Source organism: Girardinichthys multiradiatus, chromosome 24 (genome assembly GCF_021462225.1).
Source record: "Girardinichthys multiradiatus isolate DD_20200921_A chromosome 24, DD_fGirMul_XY1, whole genome shotgun sequence".
Taxonomy (NCBI): Eukaryota; Metazoa; Chordata; class Actinopteri; order Cyprinodontiformes; family Goodeidae; genus Girardinichthys; species Girardinichthys multiradiatus.
The window spans coordinates 24,083,588-24,107,930 of NC_061816.1; positions in this window are offsets into that span (position 1 = coordinate 24,083,588).

Here is a 24,343-nt window from a genome sequence, read left to right on the forward strand (position 1 = left end):
ATAATCACACCAGGTTCGACAGTTTCTTTAAAAATGTAGTATTTTAAGACCCATCATTTCTCAAAGGAAGGTCCTAGGGTCACCAGAATGTTTTGGCAACAATGTTAGGTGAAAGGAATCCTAAACATATGTATACCATTGGTGAAGATTAAGTGTGTTAGGTCTGTCAACTTTTTAAGAGAAGGTCCTAGGATAACCAAAGTTTATTTTGCAATAACTTTAGGGAGGGGGAAATAAATCCTGAATGTATGATAGCCATTGATCAAGGTTCAGGTACTAAAATGAGGGTTCAAATGTCAGAATCACACCTATATGGAGGACCGATCCTGACAAAATTAAAAATAAAAGCAGAAATGTATATATTTTGTTTTTCCTTTTCCTTAGACATGCATTTTCAGCAAGAAATGTATATATTTTCTTTTTCCTTACACATAAGTTTTCATCAAGAAATGTATATATTTTCTTTTTCCTTTTCCTTACACATGCGTTTTTATCAAGAAATGTATATATATTTTCTTTTTCCTTTTCCTTAAACATGCGTTTTCATCAAGAAATGTAAATATTTTGTTTTACCTTTTCCTTACACATGCGTTTTCATCAAGAAATGTATACATATTTTGATTTTCCTTTTCCTTAAACATGCGTTTTCATCAAGAAATGTATATATTTTCTTTCTCCTTTTCCTTAGACATGCATTTTCATCAAGAAATGTAAATTTTTTCCTTTTCCTTACACATGCCTTTGTTCTTTTTACATTTCCTCGTCTCTCTTTTTCCTTTACCGTATGCATTTCTGCTTCATTATGCAAATGAGGAAGGCTGCCTTCTTCTCTCCAGCTCCTCTCCTATTGGTCAATATACAGGAAGGAGGAGGATCCATGCGCAGGCCGAGGGTGTGTCCCAATTCAGAGGCTGGATCCTTCCAATTCCGTACTTGTGGGCTGATTACGTCACAGCGCGGCACGGAAGGTCTGTCAAATGCGGCAGACAAATGTGTCCTTCTGCCCAATTTGAAGGATGCGTTGTGAGTATCCTTCGCAGTCCATCTTTTCCCATGATTCATTGCGGGTCCAAGCGGTTTGGTCAAACAGGGGCAGCCATAGAAACCACTGTGGCAAAAAGCTGTGAGTCATCACAATGAACGTTAAACACAAGTGATTTCTAACAGTTTATGTTAGTATTATTTTAATGTATTGTGTCATTTGTTCATGTAAGTCGATTTGACATTGCAGGTGATATTAAAGTTAACCTGAATAAATGGACAATTTTATGTAATCCTACCGTATCGCTGGAGTGTGATTGAGAATAAATAAGCTTTTAAATATTCATTTTTGATGAAGAAATGTGCTATATGTGTTTTTAAAAGTATATTTATAATTCAGCTAGCATTATAATTCATGATTCCAGGTACAGCTGAAGAGAAATACACTTTCAAATGCAAGCAAATCTCAGTAAAGAAGTGAAAGGTTTGAAAGAGCTTGTTTTAAACATTTGCATAGACATATTTTAATATGTCCTGCAAATTAAGACAAATGTAAAATTAAAAAAGACTTTTTTTACACTGATATTAAGCAAGATGTTTTTTTGTTTTTTTGTTTTTATTGTTTAGGGACAAAGGGGCAGACGGGCCAGTTTATTAAGTTCAGGGGTGAGAACCACCACCTTTTTACTGGAGCTAAAAACTCAGCCACCATGGCTTGGAGGTACAATAACAACATTCTTTCCAGTCAGTTTCTGTCCTGTTTCAAAAACTCCTTTCTTTCTAACTTTTATAAATATCCATCCAGTGATTAACATACTACTTTTGGTTTTCCCTCTTTCATTTTGTTTGTTTAGGACAATTCTGGAGAAGATGGGCCAACAGGGGAAGGTCACCCCCTTGCAGGCCAAAAAAAAAAGTGGGACAATATGAAAAGGAAATATAAAGTATGTTCAGAAGTTCTCATGTCACACACAAACAAAAACAAAAATATTTCTAAAAGTCTTATTGGTTTCTCTGTTTTGTCAACTTTTTTTTTTTTCTTCCTTCTAACTTTAGGATTACAAGTATCCAGGGTAAGGAGAGGGAGTCAGTGAAAAGCCCACTGCTGCTACTTGGCCCTGGTTTGTCCTTATGGATGGGGTGTTAGGACAGAGGCCTTCCACAACACCTGTCCTAATTGCCTCCATCCATGAGGACACTCCAGGGCCAAGCGGAGCGGTGGGCAACCAGACGGAGAAGGAAGACAGTGAACCAGCAGGAAGGGGTCAGAAACGAAAGAGGAACAGAGACGATGGATTTGATCAGGGAGGACATGAGGGCACAGAGAATGGACATACTGTTTTCCATCTTAGAAAGAATGGTACTGAAATAAGGTGCTACATAAGAAATAAATAAATATGTTTTGTTCAGATAGTTTCTTAAAGGTTTAAGCTGTTCTAATAAATTTCAATATTGTTTTTGTCACCAATGTATTTTATTTCCATTTGACCGAACAACACATCAACTTCATTTAAATTTCTAAACAGTTTATTTTGAAAATTACAGGACACGCTGGAGGGACTATGTCTCTCGGCAGGCCTGGGAACGCCTTGGGCTTCCCCCGGAGGAGCTGGAGGAGGTGTGTACGGAGAGGGACCTCTGGGTGTCTCTGCTGAGTCTGCTGCCCCCGTGACCCGGTCGCGGATAAAGCGGAAGACGACGAGTATGAATACAAAGATCAGATCAGATCCGCTACCAATTGGCAGTCTAAAACACAACTTAATCTCTTTATAAATTTAGCTATTTTCCCCTCATTCCAAATTGTTTCTGAAATGTTCGTGCTATGCTGGAGCCTCAATGTGCTTGTTTTGCTTCTCTCGGGGTTGGACTCTTTCATCACCCAGGCTCAAGTTACCGAGGTGGTTAAAAAGCTCCGCGGTGGCAAGGCTTCGGGGGTGGATGAGATCTGCCCTGAGTACCTCAAGTCTCTGGATGATGTAGGGCTGTCATGGTTGACACGCCTCTTCAACATTGCGTGGCGGTCGGGGACAGTGCCTCTGGAATGGCAGACTGGGGTGGTGGCCCCCCTTTATTAGAAGGGGGACCGGAGAGTGTGTTCCAACTACAGGGGGATCACACTCCTCAGCCTCCCTGGTAAGGCCTACGCCAGGGTATTGGAGAGGAGAGACCGACCGATAGTCGAACCTCGGCTTCAGGAGGAGCAGTGTGGTTTTCGTCCCGGCCGTGGAACACTGGACTAGCTCTATACCCTCTACAGGGTGCTCGAGGGTTCATGGGAGTTTGCCCAACCAGTTCACATATGTTTTGTGGACCTGGAGAAGGCATTTGACTGTGTCCCTCATGATGCCCTGTGGGGGGTGCTCCAGGAGTATGGAATCGGGGGCCCTTTATTAGGGGCCATCCGGTCCCTGTACGAGCGGAGCAGGAGTTTGGTCCGCATTGCCGGCACTAAGTCGGACCTGTTCCCGGTGCATGTTGGACTCCGGCAGGGCTGCCCTTTGTCACCGGTCCTGTTCATAACTTTTATGGACAGGATTTCTAGACGCAGCCAAGGGCCGGAGTGGGTCTGGTTTGGGGACCAGTGGATTTTGTCTCTTCTTTTTGCGGATGACGTGGTCCTGCTGGCCCCCTCTAGCCAAGACCTACAGCATGCGCTGGGGCGGTTCGCAGCCGAGTGTGAAGCGGCTGGGATGAGGATCAGCTCCTCCAAGTCCGAGGCCATGGTACTCGACCGGAAAAGGGTGGCTTGTCCTCTTCAGGTTGGAGGGGAGTTCCTGCTTCAAGTGGAGGAGTTTAAGTATCTCGGGGTCTTGTTCATGAGTGAGGGAAGAATGGAGCGGGAGATCGACAGACAGATCGGTGCGGCTGCCACAGTAATGGGGGCGCTGTGCCAGTCCATTGTGGTGAAGAGAGAGCTGAGCCGAAAAGCAAAGCTCTCAATTTACCGGTCGGTCTACGTTCCTACCCTATGGCCATGAACTTTGGGTCATGACCGAAAGAACGAGATCCCGGATACAAGCAGCTAAAATGAGCTTCCTCCGTAGGGTGGCCGGGCACTCCCTTAGAGATAGGGTGAGGAGCTCGGCCATCCAGGAGGGGCTCGGAGTAGAGCCGCTTCTCCTCCACATTGAGAGAAGCCAGTTGAGGTGGCTCGGGCATCTATACCGGATGCCTCCTGGACGCCTTCCTCGGGAGGTGTTCCAGGCACGTCCCACCGGGAGGAGGCCCAGGGGACGGCCCAGGACACGCTGGAGGGACTATGTCTCTCGGCTGGCCTGGGAACGCCTTGGGCTCCCCCTGGAGGAACTGGAGGAGGTGTCTGGAGAGAGGGATGTCTGGGCGTCTCTGCTGAGTCTGCTGCCCCCGCGACCCGGTCCCGGATAAGCGGAAGACAACGAGTACGAGTACTTGAAAACAGTGAAACATAATAAAGGAACTTAAAAATCTGCCCTTTTTATGTCATCATTGTACTTTTTCTCCTTTCACTTAAACAACTTCTTTCGATTTTCTTCCGTAAGGTCATTTTATGAAATACAATGTATGAGTACACTCAGGCTTTCGATGTGATTTATTTACAACATGTCATCATAATCGTTCCCTTCATTTTCGTGCATTTCTACCTGGTTCAGTGTTGCATATGCCACCGTGACTGACTGAGTTACTATTCTTTGTATCCATAGCTTTGACATATATGGTGGGGCCTTGGGAGTGCACGGGCATTATGGAACACACATAACAATCAGTTTTATTTTGAGTTTTAGCTGTATCGAACACGTAACGGTACCAGTAATTTTGCAGAAATGGGTGTGCGTCATGTCCTTCCGTCAGTGGTCTGAGATGCGTCCCGTCTGTTGTCCACCTTTTCTGTGGTGTCCTTTCTCCTGGGTCCTGTAGTGATAGAAGAATAAGTACTGCTGCCAGTATAAAGCTCAGGCTTATCAGTCCTGTCCACATGCTACAGAGAGCCATTTTATAAGTTGGGCGGAGATCAGCTGTTTTCTTCACCGGTTTGAGACACTGGGCCCTATGGGTCCTCCAGCCCCTTTGTAGCTGGGCTTCCTCTGCTATAAACGGTCAATTAAACAGTGACATCTCCGGGAATAGTTATTAATTATTACGGAGTATTTAACGGTTGTAATTGTTAAAGGCGTTGAGCCACAATTACAACACCAGAAACATCTCTGGTCTCGATTCATAAATGAGGATTTTGGTTAAGAAGTTGATTTTGTCAGGTTATGATTTTTAATTATAATCATTGATCAAGATTAATCAATTAATAATCATAACTCCCAACATATGGCGTCCCTGGGTGGGCCTTAAAAAGACAGACATCAAATCACGGTTGCACAGAATAAACAGTTGTGTTCTCTGTTAACTAGACGTGAGATTCTTTGAGTTTCGCACAGAACGTTTGTGAATCAGGGGATAGGTTGTGCTCAGTTCTGCTGCAGAGGATAGAATAATCTTTCAGAGGTGTTTGTTGTGGATGCAAGGTGAAAGTTGGTTTAACTTGTGGAAAAGTTAAAGTTAATTTCCAGCCGCCAGCCTGCTGCATTCAGCTGCAGAAAACCAGCGCTGATAAGCAGCAGACCTGCCCCAGTGTCCGCTGGGCTTAATTACAGTTGTGACCAACATTCTCCCAGTCAGGTAGAGAACAACACCTAGTTTTGGTGGCCATTTAATATATTACAGTTGCAGCTGGATTTCCCAAACCGCAGAGCTGCACTCAGTACCATCTGGAGGTCACTAGTGCGAATTGCATTTCCTACTTTGATTTTTTTTTTAATCACTCAATTCATTAACACAGGTAGATAATTCCATCACCTATGATCAAAAGGGCATAACTTAAAGTTGGAAGTTGAAGTTACAGACCATTCATTACCACTTTTGGATAAAATTTAAGCATTTTGCTGGGTTTTATTGTGTGAAGCATGTTTTGATCTGACTCATAAAACTAACTTAGTTGTCTAACAGGAAGGTAGGTGATTCATATTAGAGAACACTAACATTTATTTGAAGCTAAGAACAGCATTGAATGTTTAGTTTCGTTTCCCATTTTAAAAATTTTATTTTTGAGTTTGGTTTTGGGTTATTTCAAAATTCTTTCTCTTCTTCTTTCTTCCCCTTTTTGTGTGTTTGCTTGATTACCCCCATTAAAGCATAGACTTGGGGAAGCCACAGTTTGAATCACTGAACAGCTGTTGTGTGCTGCTAATTTCTTTAGTGGTGTTTCATAGATAAACAGTTTTGTGTGTTTGCATTGTGCATTTTGGGCCAAAGATGGAGGGAACATCCCAGACTGCAGCTGGAGATGTGTGTATGGAGGAGGACCCCATAGGAATGCAGGCACAAGAGGTGATTGGGTCATTGATTCTGTTGTCCCCAGAGGAGCGTAAAGGTCTCAATGAGTATGGCATTGAGCAATGTGAAGCCAGGATTCAGGAGTTGCTCCAATTCATTAAAAACCCACCGAAGGACAGACGGGTCTCAGATGTGTTAGGACAGCTCACTCTGTTATATCAGCAAAGGTTAATGTTGGAAGTTGACCAACGCGTTAAACTGCAGTTCGAGCTGAATGATACTTTGCAGACAGTGGATGTCCTTAGAGGTGAAATAACAGAAGTTGGAAATAGATTGGAAGAAATAGAGGGTAGCCATGCCACCCCTCCCCCCCTGGAAGAATGAGGGGACGAACCGAAACCCACCTCACAGGTTTAAACCTTTGGAGGTGAGCCACACCTGCGGAACCCTGAGAGAACCTGCAGGTCAGATCTGGAGGATGTAGAAGCTGCTCTCCAGAGATTACCTTTCCAGGCTCATAGGGTTCCCCATACATCCACCGAGGCAAGAACAGGTGTGAGTAGTCAGAATAGATTCAGTGGTGTGGTGCCCCACCCCACTGCAATCAGCAACCATGAACGGTACCTGGCTGGGGACCCAGCAGGTGTAAATAGTTCACGGCTCAGATGCGAGCAGCCTTCAAACTTGACTCGCAGTACGGTCCTCTACGATCCCCCACCTCTGCCAAGGCGACAGGAGAGCCGCCCCTGGGATTCAGGTGGTTCCTACCGCCCTCAACCGCTGCCAAAGACCCGAGTCCGGGAATCACAGGGCCCACCGTTGTACCGGGAGCAGCCTTCACTGCCTTCTCCGAGGATGAGGCGTGATGCAATGATACCCCCTGAGTGCAGCCGGAATGAACTCTCCGATGATGACTCAGGTGGGCCGGCACCAATCCTTGAGAGTGGATTGCGCACCCGCCAGCTTGAGTCCCTTGACAAAGACATAGAGCGTTACGACCCTAATAAGGCAGAATCAAATATTGATGATTACCTTAGGGAAGTGGAATGCTGTCTTCTAGATTTGTACTGCCCATCAGCACGGGAGAAACTGAAGCTCATCTGGAAAACAACATCCAGGAGCCTCCATGTTTTCATGGAGAGCCTGACACCCGCAGTCCGAGACCGTTATTCAACCCTTTGCGAAGCTTTAAGGGAAAAATATTCTATGTACACGGACCGGGCCTCCACCACACTTGGTGCTTTCACTATCCAGCAAAAGAAAAGCGAAGCACCCAGGGAGTATTACTGGCGCTTTAGAGCTGTTTACTTCCAAGGACACAATGCGCCCGGCATTGAGGAGGAACATGCTTTTAAATCTCTGTTCCTCCACAACCTTCATGAAAGTTTGCGATACGATGTTACTATGTATTGCAGAACCAAGGCCATGAGCATGCAAGAGATCCGCATATATGCTCAGATGGTGTGGGAAACACGTGCTCGCCCGACCAAGGGATCGGAGAGTGAGGCTAGGGTTTTACAGGTCCAGACTGAAAGAACCAGTCTTGTGTTAGAAGGTCAGGAAATGCCTCCAGCAGGAACCCACGCTAAGAACTGGTTCAGGGAACAACATAGGTTTGGTCAGCAGGACCGGGAGGTTGGCAATGAACGGCAACCAAAGTCTGGTAAATCTGATAACCCTAGGTCCAAAAGGCGCCCTGACCACCAAGCGAGGCCGAAAGGTAAGACTGATGGAAAAGGGTGGGACCGACACGCAGAGGGAATTATGAGGAGAGAGATGAAAGAGGCCTTACGCAAGATGGTAACAGAAGCGGTGCGTGAGGCCACCGCACCACCACCACTTTCAAAACGGGAAACCGACCACCCAGGTAAACCAGATCCGAAACCCCTGTCAGCATGACTAGGCGTGGACTCCGCCTCCAGGGCAACCAGAGTCTATCTGGTCGGGTGGGGAGACAAACCTGAGAAACCTCAAGAACCCCTTGAGACCTCGTCAGGAGAAACACCCCAAACTCCCTTCCTAAAATTCTTAGGCGAACTAACCCACAACACACATGCCGGTCGCCTATACTGTCCGACAATTATAGGGGGGTGCGTTAAGGCGAACGCGCTCCTGGACACAGGATCAGAAATTAGCCTGATGTGCTCAACGCTGTTTGAGGAGGTGAGTAAAGCTATGCTCGCTCTCGGTAAACCATTTCAAATTGAGGGTTGCGATGTAAGCATAACCAGCTACACCCAAGACCGCTCATACATAACCAGTTGGGTGTGGTTGGATGTTTCCTTCCAAGACATGACTTTGGTCCACCCAATTTACATTTGCACATTGGACACAGAGCCTCTCCTTGTCGGCCAGGACCTGCTGGGCAGGTTAGCCCCGCTCATTGACTGCCACCAGGGCCAACTTTTGGCCCAGGTGGAGACGCCAAAACCCCTGGCCGCGAGCAGTAAACCGCCCTTTTCCACCAACCAAGTTTCCAGTGTGGAGGGGCCCAAAGAACCTCTAGCGAAGCTTATGCCTTTGACAGAACCAGTCTCGGGCACCTGTGGGGCACAAGTGCATCCGGACACCAAGGGAACTGCCCTTCGCGGTCATGACTAATTTCTCTGCTCTCTGGAAAGTGAAGGGGTGAAACCTTACAACCCCAAAATAGTGGAAGGTGTGCATCTGGAGGACACCTTCACACCGGAAGTGATCTTAGCACTTTGGCTGGAGAAGTCCGCAATCAGCAGGGAGTTATATGACCGTCTGTCCCGGGAAAACCCACATCTAAGTGAGGCACAACGTAGCCACAGTCTGCTCTTAGCAGACTGGCCACGCCGCCTGCTGAAGGCAACCGGAGTCTGCATCCTCAATGTGCAGCTGGGCGTGAGACAGCTCTCCCTTCAGTATTGCTCAACACTTGCACCCGCCGGTTTTCATCGGGGCAGATCTACTGGTTCGGCTGGGCGCCCAGTTGGACACCTTCAACCAGGTTGTTTGGGCCCGAGCCAACGCTCCCTCAAGTCCCTTCCAGGGAACCCCTGAGGTCATGCTTTCGGGACAAACTATCCCTCAGGCCTGCCAGGCCATCAGTGAGACCGATTCACTAATACCGCAGCGAACAACAGGGGTACCGATCCGACTGACGGTCAAATCGGGACAGAAGCTTCAGAACACCCACGTTTTCTTCCAACCTCTTCCCTACTTCCGAGACTTGAACCTGGTAGTCTGTGGCATGCTCATGCTTGAGTTCAACAACCGTTCGACTTATCTTTTGGTGGAGAATTCAACCCAAGTGCCGATCCAAGTAGCCACAAGAAAACCCCTGGGCATGCTCATAGACAGTTCTTGTCATGACTTCGAGCTAACCATCCCCGTGATCGGAGACATGCCCTTATTTGTGCCCGATAGACAGGACTCTCCAGATGTTGTGTCCACGTTCCCGTCGGACATGATCACAATTGAGAGACATGAGGTATTAACAACCAAATCCACCTGTGGTGCTACCCTGGGGCCTGAAGGCAACCTGGTAGTGTACGCACTGACGACACACCCATAACAACCAGCTCAAGAAGAGCCTGGGACCCAGGACTCCTCTAGCGAGCCCTACCCAGGTTTTGAGACCGAGGTCAGCGAGCAGCTGGAGAAAGCCAATGCGCTAAGCACAGAAGAGGAAAGAACAGCTCTTAAGAAGTTGTTTTATGAATATCAGTCAGTCCTCTCGAAGGACTCCCATGACTGTGGGGCCACCGACCTCCACATGGTTCGTATCCCAACAAACCCAAACGCATCTCCCACGTTCGTGCGTCAATATAAGATCCCTCTGGCCGCTTACGAGTCGATTCAGGAGATCCTCGACAAGCTGTTGGAGAAACAGATAATATGTGAATGCAACTCCATGTACAACTCCCCAATTTGGCTGGTGTTGAAACCGACCGGGAAATGGCGCCTGACAATCCACTGCCGTTCACTGAACAAGCAGGTACCCCTCTCACGCTGGCCCATGATTCATCTGGACCAGGAGCTGGCTAAGGTGAGAGACGCTCGCTTCTTCTCCACAGTGGACGTGGCGAATGGCCTTTGGACAATGAAGGTAGACCCGGCCGACCAGTACAAATTGCCATTTTCCTTCGGGAACTGCCAATATACCTGGAACAGGTGCCCCTTTGGGTACTCGAACTCTCCGGCTGAATTTAACATCTTCCTTCACAAGGCCATGTCTGATGCCGCAACCCGGGGAAACCTCATTTACGTCAATGACATCCTTATGAGGAGCAGGACGTTCGAGGAACACCTAGCCGAACTCCAGCACGTCCTGGACCAGCTTGGCGCAGCAGGGACTAAGCTAGCACTCGCCAAAGGCCAATGGTGCCGGACAAAGGTGGAATACGTTGGTTTAACCGTGGGCCCAAACGGCATTGAGCCCCAAGCCAGCAGGATCCGAGCCATCCAAGACATAAAGGCTCCAACGAATGTGTCTGAACTTCGGAGTTTCTTAGGGGTCTGTAACTACTGCTGCCAGTTTATTGAGGACTATGCGGAGATGGCCAGATCCCTCACAGAACTCCTGCGCAAAGACACCCCAAGAGCATGCCTTCCAACTCCTGAAACAGAAACTTGGTTCTGCTCCATGCCTGGCCTACCCAGATAATGACAAGGAGTTCTACCTGGAAGCGGGTTTCTCCTCCAAGTGTCTAAGTGCTGCATTGAAGCAGAAACATGACCAGGACATGCGAGTTGTCGCATACGCAAGCCGACCTTAGAGTGACATAGAGGTTAAGTTCTCCGACTGTGAGAGAGCTCTGCTTTCTACAGTCTGGGCAGTTGAACATTTCCGCAGTTACATTGGGGGGCAGAAAGTCATTATTGAGACGTGCCATCAACCGGTCACTTTCTTGAACAGCGAACGGTTGAGAGAAGGAAGAGTGTCCAACAGTTGCATCACAACATGGATGATGGCACTCCAAGGTTATAACGTTGAGGTCAAGTACAGTGATAATAATAAAATGGTGTTGGGACAAGGGTTAGCAGAATGTCAGCACTGTGAATGCGACACCGTAGCGACCACCATTGACAAACCTGCCATCTCCCAGTTTTCCTCGAACCACCGCTATTTCGATGAAAACGTGTGCGAAGGGCTTCCAAGAGCCTACATTGACGGGTGCGCCTTTCTTCATGAAGGTCGACTACAGGCTGGTGTGGGCATCATCTGGGTTGGACACCACGTCATCGAACCAAACCACTACCAACTGGGGCCGAAAACAAGTCAATATGCAGAGATCGCAGCAGTACTCATCACCCTCCAGCAGGCTATAGCCCTGGACATTAAACAACTGGTGATCTGCTCCGACTCCAACTACGCTCGGCACAGTTTCGTCTCCCACCTCCCGGTGTGGAAAGAGAATAGAATGAAGAATGCCAGGAATAAAGAGGTAAAACACTCTGAACTCTTCCTGGCATGTGACCACCTCACCACAGAGCAGGGAATGGTAGTGTATTGGAAAAAGGTGAAACTCCCGGACGTTTGGCCCAGACAAGGACGGAAATGATGAAGCAGACCGTCTAGCCCGATTGGGAGCTGAAAGTGGAACCCCATGGAGTTTCCAAAAAGAACAGCTTCCTCCCTCTCATACCCATGTCATCTGTGCTGTTACTTGGCGAGAGACGAAGGAGAGGCGTGAAAACCCCCAAAGCTCCGGGTAGACTCTCCACCTTGGACGAAAACCCAGTGACACAGACTTGGCAACCATGCAGGACCAAGACCCGAACCTCCACACCATCAGGGAGCTAGTGGCCAGCGGTGGGTCAACGGAAACGTCGCCAGGGGCGACGGGTGAGACCAAAGAACTGAGAACCCCCCGACGTAACCTGTCCCACCTGAAGCTGGAGAAAGGTTTGTTAGTCTACACCCACAACGGGCGTGGGATGCCCCGATGGGTGGTACCAACTGACCACAGGGGGGTCATGTTAGCCTACGCTCATGACTCTTCTGTAGGGGGTCACAGGGGTCTTAAAGCCACACTCCACACCCTACAACAGGTGGCATACTGGCCTTCGATGGCTCACGACACCAAAATCTACATCCAAGGATGTTTGACCTGCTGTCAGTTCCAACCGTCACAACCACTCGGTCGGGCCACACTTCAGCGAAGGGGGGTCACATTCCCGTGGTCCCACCTGCAAATCGACTGGGTTGGACCAGTCCCCAAATCGACCAGAGGTAACAAATACCTCCTAACAATGACGTGCAGTTTCACCAAGTGGGTTGAATGCTTACCTGCACCAAACGACACAGCTGTAACCACAGCTGTTCTTCAGCTGAACCATGTTTTCAGCCGGTGGGGTCTTCCCCTGTCCATTAACTCAGACAGAGGGACACATTTCACCTCAAGCGTCATGACAGCGCTGTTTGACGTTCTGGGAGTGGAAGTAAAATTTCACATTCCCTACCACCCTCAATCGTCGGGCCAGGTGGAGCGGATGAACCGCACCATAGTGGCCATGCTAAAGAAGTATGTTAGCAACAACGGAAAGGACTGGGACATCAAACTCCCTTTAATCCTGAGGGCCATCCGGTCCACACCCCAACGCTCTATGGGAGTGACACCCTTTGAGATGATGACTGGAAGGCAAATGACTCTCCCACTCCATCTACTGTACCATCCAGAAGATGTGAGTGTGACAACTGCCTACACAGCACACCAATATGTCGCAGACTTGAAGGAGCACCTCAGATCCACATTCGCTTGGGTGCAAACAAACCTGGAAGCCAGCGTAGAGGGCACAAAAGCATATTATGTCCGGAAAGCAGCCCACCGTGAATATGAAGTGGGTGAAAAGGTTTTCTATTTCAGATTTGTACTACCAACCGGACGCTCCAGAAAATTTCTCCCAAAATGGGCAGGCCCCTTCGGAATTGCGGGGAAACTCTTACCAGTGGCCTACAGAATAAGAATCTCAAAATTCAAACAAGGCCCCGATGTACAAATGGATTCACGCAAACCAGATCAAGCCCTACCACAGACTCTCCTCCACAGAAACAGGGCTCCCTTCCGGAAATGAGGGAGGAGAGGGTAGCGCATAGGGTCAGCCAGATAGACGCATGTAAATAAACTCCACACTAACATGCACGAACCACTAACAACTCCACCCATAAAATCTTTCCCTTCTATAATCAGGATTTCTCTGTTGAAGGATGGAGGTCATCTGGATGATTGGCATTCTTATTGGCTCCACACTTGCTCTACCAACCGGTGTAATACAGACAGGACCACCAACCGGCACAGTCCTGCAAGACACCCCCGGGCTCCTTATTACGCACTGTAGACTCCACACGCAGAGGGTCTTCGTGCACGTGTGACTGTCAGGGTCTCTCCCTGACTGGTCGGCGTCTTAGGACGCCATGGTGAGTGGTGGCACCGGAGGTTTCTCCACGCTGACGCGGAAGAACGGCATCGAGGTGAGTGCTGGTTCTCCGTGCAGCGTGGAAGAAGTGTGTTTGGCTACGGGGGAGGTGATTGGACATGTGTCAATCAGGTCAGCAGCTCGCATGAATGGAGCTGTGGTTTTGTTTGTAGAGAAAGTAGAACAAGCTCAACAGTTAGTGGAAGCGGGCATTTCTGTGGATGGTCTGTTTCTACAGGTGTCGCCGCTCACGCTACCGGCAACCAAAGTAACACTGTCAAATGTGCCTCCTTTCATTAGTGACGATTTTTTAATAAAAGATCTGTCTCGGCATGGTAAGGTGGTGTCACCCATCAGAAAAGTTCCATCAGGGTGTAAATCACCTTTGTTAAAACATGTAGTTTCTCAGTTTCTCACAATTGTTTATGATATTGAATCGACGTGACGAGGAACTTAACTTGCGTTTTCATGTCAGATTAGACGAGTTTGATTATGTTCTATTTGCAACATCTTCTAACATGAAATGTTTTGGTTGTGGTCAGGAAGGTCACATTGTAAAAATGTGTCCTAACAGGGTTGGGTCGGCCCCGCCGAGTTCAGTGAAGCAGCAGTCCGCTGCTGCTGAGCAGGTGGGGGACCCACCTGGTGAGGTTGCTCCGCAGCGGCTGCGGGGAGGCCCCAGATGATGATGCTATTTTGCTGGCAAATGAAATTAAAAGAAAATCAACAAGTTATTCATGCAGGATATATTTGTACATCGGAATGATGTTATTTTATTGGGGGGGGGGTATTATATTGACTGGATCAGATATTTGGGTGGGGTCATAACCCCTCTAACCCCCCCACAAATTACACCTTGCCCTTAATGTTTGTCTTTACTAATACAGTAAGATTGTCATTCACGCTGGTGGTAATGACACCCAGTTACGTCAATCGGAGGTCACCAAAGTTAGTGTTGCTTCGGTGTGTAAGTTTGCCAAAACAATGTCGGACTCCGTAATTTTCTCTGGTTCCCTCCCTGTCATTTTCGGTATAGATTTGACCCACATTCAGAGAACACTCAGAAGGAAATGTTTTACAGTTTTTATTGTCAATAAAGTAGTCTAGGACGGGAACCAGGAACACCAACTGTAAGGGAAGGAAGCAGAATGGATTGGTGAACAAACGAATGATATGAAGCAACTGATTACCTAGATCTGAGAAATGGCTTACTAAATTGTTGTAGCTAGAACCGCCAAGGGTAGAGAGTTTCAGAGTCTTAACTTGTGAAGGAGGATTGTCCAGTTGTCTTCTCTGTTGTTAGCTTGGTGCCAACAAAAATCAGAATCAGCTTTATTGCCAAGTTTGTACATACAAACAAAGAATTTGACTACGGTACACTTTGCTCTTTGGTTTTGTTTTTGCATTACAGAATATACATATTTACAATGTACAATATACACATATATAAATAAAAAGGTGCATTTGCAACATCTGTATGCTCTTGTTTTGTACTCTATTGAATGTTCAGCAGAGATACAGCCGGGGGGAAGAAACTGTCTCTGTGGCAGCTGGTTTTAGTGTACAGTGCTCTGTAGCGGCGGCCTGAAGGTAAGGCCCTGAACAGTTTATGTGCAGGGTGTATGGGATCTGCAGAGATTTTAGCAGCTCTTTTCCTGACCCTGGACCTGTATTAGTCCTGGATGGAGGGAAGGTCAGCCCTGATTATTCTCTCTGCAGTCCTGATTATTCGTTGCAGTCTGCACCTGTCCTGTTTTGTGAATGAGCCAAACCACACTGTGATGGATGAAGACAGGACAGACTGAATGATGGCAATGTGCAAGATGACCAGCAGCTCCTGTGGAAGGTTGTACTTCTTGAGTTGCCTCAGGAAGTACAGTCTCTGCTGGGCCTTCTTTCGAACAGTGTCTATGTGTGAAGACCATCTCAGGTCCTCAGAGATGGTGGTTCCAAAGAACCTGAAGTGGTCCCCGGCCGATACAGTGTTGTTGAGGATGGTGAGGGGGGTGTATGGGGGTGGTGTTCTCTGAAAGTCCACCACCATTTCCATGGTCTTGAGTGGGTTGAGTTCAAGGTAGTTTTGACCGCACCAGTGGGACCAGCCGATCCACCTGCTGTCTGTATGCAGACTCATCACCGTCCTGGATCAGTCCAATCACAGTGGTGTCATCTGCAAACATAAGGAGTTTTACGGACGAGTCCGCTGAGGTGCAGTCATTTGTGTACAGGGAGAAGAGGAGTGGGGATAGAACACAACCCTGGGGGGCACCAGTAATTATTGATCAGGTTCGGGAGAAGATGCTCCCCAGTCTCACCTGCTGCTGTCGGTCCGTCAGGGAGCTGTTGATCCACTGACAGGGGGAGGCTGGGATGTTGAGCTGGATGAGCTTCTGGTGGAGGATGTCTGGTATGATGGTGTTGAAGGCTGAGCTGAAGTCTATAAACAGGATCCTGGCATACATCCCTGGACGGTCGAGGTGTTGCAGGATGAAGTGTAGACCTAAGTTGACAGCATCAACTGCCGACCTGTTTGCTCGGTAAGCAAACTGCAGGGGGTCCAGCAGGGGGCCTGTGATGTCTTTCAGGTGCTTCAACACCAGCCGCTCAATGGATTTCATGATGACAGATGTAAGGGCTACAGGCCTGTAGTCATTTAATCCTAGGATGGTGGGTTTCTTGGGTACACTTCTCCAGTGATTTGTTGAAGATCCGGGTGAAGATCGGAGCGAGTTGATTTGCATAGGCTTTCAGGCATGATGGGGAGACGTTATGAGGTCCTCCAGCTTTCTTTGTTTTCATACGCTGAAAGAGCCTGTTTACATCATCCTCGGAGATCTTTAGTGCAGGCAGAGGATCTGAAGATAGGGGGAACCTTGGGTTTGGAAGCTCTTAGTCTCTTTCTGTAGGTTGGGATGAGGTGGATAAGAGAATGATTCGAAAAACCCAGAGCAGCCCCGGTAACAGCATGATATGAGTCCTTTAAAGCTGTGTAACATTGGTCCAGTGTGTTTTTGTCTCTGGTGGGACACTTAATATGCTGTCTGTATTTGGGCAACTCATAAGAGAGGTTAGCGCTGTTAAAATCTCCCAGTATCATGATGAAAGAGTCTGTGTATTTTTTCTCCACGTCTGTAATCAGCTCAGCAAGATGTTATTCTGCGGCAGGATATGAGCCAATTATTATAAACGAAGAAAACTCTCTGTGAATAAAACGGTTTACAGATTATGGAAAATTACTCCAGATCCGGGCTACATGTTTTCCCCAGCACTTTTACGTCTCTGCACCAACCTTCATTTATATAAAAGCAGATTCCGCCTCCTCGCTTCTTCCCCGATAGCTCCGTTCTGCAATCCGCTCTGAACAGCTGGAAGTTCAGCAACAGCAGTGCTTGGTCCGGGATGTTTTCACTCAGCCATGTCTCAGTAAAGCAGAGAACCGCTGATGGGTTCCGTGTTTTTACTGGTGAGAAGAAGCATCTCGTCCATCTTGTTGCTTAGAAAGCGGACATTTGCCAGTTGGATTGAAGGCAGTGGTGTGCGAAGTCCTCTTTTGTGGAGCTTTACCAGCGCGCCAGCACGCTTTCCCCTCCGGTGCTTTCGGCGCAGTATCCCGTATAGTGCCGCAGCTCCGCTTGCCAGGAGCTCAATGAACCTCGGATCAATGAAAGATGATGAAAAAATCCCAAGAGAGGACTCTCTGATGTTGAGAAGTTCCTCTCTACTGAATGAGACTACAGAATTGTGGCCCGAGACCACAGTACTGTGGCTCGAAAAACATAAAAACACACAAAATACAAAAACAAAGAGAGAGCGAAGCTCCGAGGCTGCCATCGTCGGCGCCATCTTGGTGTTATTGGTGTTATTAAAAAGGAGCTCAGGTGCCGATGTTCAAGAAGGAGGAAGAAGCAGTGTGTGCTGATGCCTAGGTTCTAGAGTCGAAGGAAAAGGGGAGCCGCCAGCTTGGTCCGTGTCCAAAAGGTTCAGATGGAAGTGAGAGAAATGCAAAGGAGGTAGTTCCTTAACTCAGTAGTTAATAAACCAGATGCTCAGAGATACTCTGGAACGGAGTTGACACTCAGCAAGGTAAACAAAGCCTCAGGTAGAAACCTGCGTGGGAACAAAATGCAAGATTACTTGAGTTAAAAAAAACAAAGAACAAAATTAGTGGTGGCTGAGCTTGTTACTACTAAGGCAAACACTCTGGCATCGAAGTGCTGGCAGCCTCCCACTTAAGTACTCCTCCAAGCAATCAGTAGATGGAAAACACCTGTCATCCAGTGCAGCTGAGAACTCCAGCACCAACTGGAACACTAAATGGTTAGATAAACAAGTACACAATACACACGCAACACACACACACAAAGACTCAGACTCTGACACTCCCTGATCTTACTTCATCCTCAGCAAGTGAGACAACATTGGAAGTAACTGTAGAACCTGATCTGTGTTTGGACTGTTTTAATCATGTGGAGCTTCCTTAGTTATCAAAAATACTAGCTTCATCTAAACTTTTAACTTGTATGTTAGACCTAATCCCAACCAAATTATTTAAGGAAGTGTTCCCTCTGATTGCCAGACCCATTTTAGATATGATTAATCTATCCTTAGTAAATGGATGTGCTCCACAAGCTTTTAAGGTATCTGTAATTAAACCTTTACTTAAGAAACATTCGCTTGATCGAGATGACTTGAAAAATTACAGACCTATATCCAATCTTCCGTTCGTATCTAAAAGTCTTGAGAAAATGGTTGCTAATCAAATGTGTGAGCATTTACACTGCAATGACCTGTTTGAAGAGTTTCAGTCAGGTTTCAGAGCTCATCATAGCACTAAAACAGTTCTGCTGATATTCACTAATTATATTCTCCTAGCCTCAGATAATGGACTTGTCCTGTTAGATCTCAGTGCTGCATTTGATACAGTCGATCACAAGATTCTCTTAGAAAGGCTGGAATATGCTGTAGGGATCAGGGGAACAGCACTAGGCTGGTTTAAATCTTACTTGTCTGACAGATTCCAGTTTGTTCATGTAAATGATAAATTATCTTTAAACTCCAGGGTTAATTGTGAAGTACCACAGGGTTCAGTACTTGGGCCAATTCTCTTCAATATATAAATGCTTCCAATAGGTAAAATTATCAGGCAGCATAAGATACATTTTCACTGTTATGCTGATTATACTCAACTTTACTTATCCATAAATCCTGATGAGCCTAACCAGTTAGATAGACTACAAGCATGTCTTGAAGACATAAAAACTTGAATGACTCTAAATTTTTTGCTTCTAAATTCAGACAAGACAGAAGTTGTTGTGTTTGGACGGGAGTCTTTGAAAAAGAAACTACTTAGTCAATCACTTAGCCTGGATGGCATTAAATTGACCTCCGGTAATGAAGTAAAAGACCTCGATGTTATTTTTGACCAGGACGTGTCATTTAAATCCCATATTAAACAGGTTTCTAGGATTTCCTTCTTTCACCTCCGGAACATTGTCAAAATTAGAAATATCCTGTCTAGGAGTGACGCTGAAAAACTAGTCCATGCATTTATTACTTCAAGGCTGGACTATTGTAATTCTTTATTATCAGGATGTCCACAAAATGCAGTTAAAAGCCTTCAGCTGATTCAAAATGCTGCAGCAAGAGTTCTGATGAAAATTTAAAAGAGATATCATATTTCTCCTATTTTAGCTTCCCTTCATTGGCTCCCTATTAAATCCAGAATATAATTTAAAATTCTCCTCCTCACATATAAAGCCCTCAATGATCTAGCTCCATCATACATCAGAGATCTGATTGTTCCTTATATTCCTAACAGGCAGGTTTACTGGTGCTTTCTAGAGTCTCTAGAAGTACAATGGTAGGCAGATCCTTTAGTTATCAGGCTCCTCTCGTGTGGAACCAGCTCCCAGTTTTAGCCCGTGAGGCAGACACCCTGTCTACTTTTAAGGCTAGGCTTAAAACTTTCCTGTTTGATAAAGCTTATAGTTAGAGTGGCTTAGGTCATCCTGAGTTATCTCTGTAGTTATGCCGCTATAGGCTTAAGCTGCTGGAGGACATAATGACCACATTCACTCTCTTCGCTACATTCTCACACTACTCTCCAATCTTGCATTATTTGCTGTTATTTCAGCTTTTAACTTTATGTTCTCTCTCTTTTCTCTTCCTAGAAGCTACACCTCGCCCAACTCTGTGTCTACCTGTGACACTGTCCTGGAGGGGGCATCGTCCAAGCTTCTGCTGGCAACATCTTAAAGCTCACCATGCTAACCCTCCATGCCCATCCAGGAGGAGTGACTGCTAAAATCTCTGACTCGATGCAATCTGCTGGGTTTCCTTTGATAGAAAAACGTTTTGCCACCGGAACTACCAGTTCTGCCTGCCACTGCCACAAATTGAGCTCGGCCCTGCTGCAATTCAATCAATTTCTCGGCACATTTGCAATGTAATGCAATGCCGACGTGCACAGCGCCCCCTACCGAACAAGATGGGTAGCTCGGTCAGCAGGGAGATGAGGAAAAGCGGCTGCTGATGTCACTCTGCTGCGCCTGCCGCTAAGGAATGCTTTTTCGTTTTCGAGTTCTGGGCAGTACTTTGCGGGCAGACCACGAAAACGAAAAAGCAATGTCTGCTTTGTTTTCTTTTTGATTATGGCATAAAATGTGCAGTCGTGAAGAAGAAAATGCAAATGCAAATAGGATGATTGATTACTAATTTTATTTATGGGTCAAATAATGCAGCCACATTCTTAAAATGAAAAAGCATTTCTGGAAATGCTTTTTCATTTTCAAATTTTACATTTCAAATTGTATTTTGGTATCTATTTGCTGGGGTACATGTTGAAAAATAAATCTCAAATGTCTTTTTCTTTTTCATTTTAATTAAGTGAAAAATGAGCAGTCTTGAAGAAGAAAATTAAAATGCAAATAGGATTATGGATTACTAATTTCATTTATGAGTCAAACAATGCAGCCACATTCTTAAAATGAAAAAGCATTTCTGAAAATGCTTTTTCATTTGAAATATGGTAAAGATTTGCTTCCATATGGTGTAGGGCCTGGCCTCCTTTTGTGGCCAATACAGCGTCAATACGTCTTGGGAATGACATATACAAGTCCTGCACAGTGGTCAGAGGGATTTTAAGCCATTCTTCTTGCAGGATAGTGGCCAGGTCATTACATGATACTGGTGGAGGAAAACGTTTCCTGACTCACTCCTCCAAAACAACCCAAAGTGGCTCAATAATATTTAGATCTGGTGACTGTGCAGGCCATGGGAGATGTTCAACTTCACTTTCATGTTCATCAAACCAATCTTTCACCAGTCTTGCTGTGTGTATTGGTGCATTGTCATCCTGATACACGGCACCACCTTTAGGATACAATGTTTGAACCATTGGAGGCAAATGGTCCTCAAGAATGGTTCGGTAGTCCTTGGCCCATCTAGCACAAGTATTGGGCCAAGGGAATGCCATGATATGGCAGCCCAAACCATCATTGATCCACCCCCATGCTTCACTCTGGGCATGCAACAGTCTGGGTGGTACGCTTCTTTGGGGCTTCTCCACACCGTAACTCTCCCGGATGTGGGGAAAACAGTAAAGGTGGACTCATCAGAGAACAATACATGTAGGCGACTGTGGCTCAGTAGGAAGTCTTGCAATCAGAAGGTTGTGGGTTTGATTCCAGCTTCCTCCTGCCGTATGTCGATGTGCCCCTGGGCAAGGCAAGGCATCTAATACTTGCCTACAAAATCCTGTGCTTTTCATAAGGCCTCAGTATTATGGTTATGTCAGTTAAAGGCTGCTCTTGTTGTTTTTTTTTTTTTAATTCATCTTTTTGTTTTCATCTGTTTATCAACAGTGTGCACTTAGGGACTGAAAGGTCCCCTTAGAAATTATGATCTGGCAAGGTTTTTTATTGTGTCTTGAATCTTTTGAATGCATAATCTCCAGTTTAAGATCCCTGTATAGTTTTAGGATTTCAGTGATAATTAAGTTACCTGAAAATCCGTATTTTTTATACCATCATGTACATATTTCTGTTAAATCAGAGCTTTTGCTCTGTTCCAACCATTTTTCGGAGCATTTATATTCAACCTTTCTTTGTTCTGTCTCTTTTTGGTTTTCATTATTTCTAATTTTAAATCCCCTTGTAATTTTAAGATATTGTTAATATTTAGTTTACCCAAGAAACCATGTTTTTTTATTCCATGTATGACAGATCATACCTGCTCCTTTTACATAATTCTCCATAAACTTTACATCCCCTTCTAAGTCAATTAGTTTACTTTGTTTCTTCCCCATTAATATGTTAGTTTAATTGTAGTATAAATGTCCCAGATAAAAGGTTACTTGGCATGAGACTTATGGACATTAACACGGCCTTCTACTGCGACTAGTTCGCAGCGGTGTTAATTTTCCGGAGTGAAATCCGACCTTAATCTCCAAAGTCACCAGTACGTAGTTTTAATCTGGGCAAAAGAAAACACAGGACTAGCAGAATCCTACTAAGATTCTATTAAAATGCTTAGTCCTCCATTTGTTTTAAAATTCTGTGAAATTAATGTTCCATTCACGCTTCACAATATGCATATAAAATCCGCTTATCACTGTATTGTCTTTGTTAACAACACAGTGCATTTATTCAGCCGCAATGGTAAACCTGGCTTCCACCCAGACACACACACGCACAGTCAGTCAGTCAGTCACTCCCGTTTAATATCAGCAAAAACACTTAACATTCACATTTCTTCTATAATCCGCACCACAGATACTTATATCTAGTACTTTGTCTTTTATTTTACCCCAAATAATCATCTAGCTCAGTCACACACACACATTCCAGCTCGTATTTCCTCAATTCAACACAACAGTCAGTGACAGACACTCGCACACAGGAAATATGCACAAATATGCAAAAACAATCCACTACAAGCCACTTCACCCTATATACATCAAATGCATTTAATTTTCGCTCAAGTAATTAACAATCCAACCGCATTTTTAAGTCATAATGTGTGTTCAAATATTTAAATTCGACTGCACTTCCCAGTCACTTGTGTAATTCCTCCGTTTGTCCACTAGATGGGGCCTCTAACCCTTGTGAAGTTTCTGAATGAACCTGTCACCATTAAAAATATTATTTGTAGTCTGCCACGTCACAGGCCTTCAACCTAGCTGTCTTATCAATCCGTCAATTGATAAGTTGAGACGCCACGCTCAGCAATATTAATTGACTTTAACCTTTTGACCTTTGACCTAAAAGGACTTTAACCTTTGACCTAAAAGGACTTTAACCTTTGGTCTTATTTCAGCTTTTCATATATGACTCCATTTAAACGCGTTCACTTAATGCACACTCTTTTACAGTTTTGCAGAGTAATAACATTCAGAACCACTGACATCCTAGAGATAATTTGGCCTATACATAAATTCAATCGGCAGACTTTAATACAATAGGCTCTGCCTACCTTTGATGAGTCGTGGGGCCCCTAGATGTCAGGAGGTTCGTCTGTCACACTCTCTCTTTGTCCAAATTCCCTGTTCCCTGATTCAGCCGTGAATCACGTCGGAGGTCGCCAATTGTTGAAGTTTCCCTTTAACGGGTAACTCCTGCGCGTTCGTTTATTCACCGTAAGCTGAAAGAATCACACACATTAGAATAAATCACACGGAGACAGCTGTATTCAAAAACACCTGGGCCCAGGGGAAGAGCTCACGCAGAGATGTCTTCTGAGCTTTTTACTGGGCTCATGTCTTTTTTTGAAACACACATGAAGAATGGGCAACGCCCCTGTTTACAGTTTTTTTTCACACATATAGTTACGAACACACTTTTCCGGCTGACCATATTTAGAAAGTTATTATTCTGCATATTTTGCACCTGCACTCTGCTTTTCTGCTGATATGAGAAGGGAGTACTTGGCCTGTTAATCTGTTCACATCCTTTTCTCACCCCTACAGTTCTTCAGTATTTTTCTGCTTCACCACACTCAAGGCCAAGTTTGTGCAATACTATTCTGCAGGCCACAAACACAGGTTATACATTTTATTTCCCACACTGGTTATGAACATAATAATAATAATGCACACACATAATATATCTCCACAATAGTTGTGTTTTACAATTTGTAGTTGTGTTTAATAACTTGTTGATGTGGTTTGCACTTCAGGGCCACCATAATAACGCGCCGTCCACGTTTATGCATTTCAACCGTTTTATTAGTGGTATTTTAAAGGTATATGTTTGATTCTGATGATAAGCTATAAGCTTCTTTTGTTAGCTCCAACCACTAACAGCTAAAAACACGTGCTTGCCAACTAAAGATCATTTACCCAAAAAGGTTGTTAGTTTTCAAGCTAGGAAATAATATTTCCCTAAATATTATTTTACTAAATTTGATAACTAATTAAACACCATTAAGCCACATTTCTCAAAGATTTGGTTCTTATTTAAAATATTTCCTTAAATATTTTACTATTTCCTTAATAATATTTCTTAAAATATTATTTTAATAAATAAAGGCAGCTAATTAAACACCATTCTGAATTGGTCATCCAGAAGGTTGGTTTTATTCAGCAAATCATTCTCAAATAATCAAATAATGTTTTATCTGATCTTACACTGTGAATGGTTGTCTAAAGGTATACCAATTATTGCCTAAGTTAGTTCCA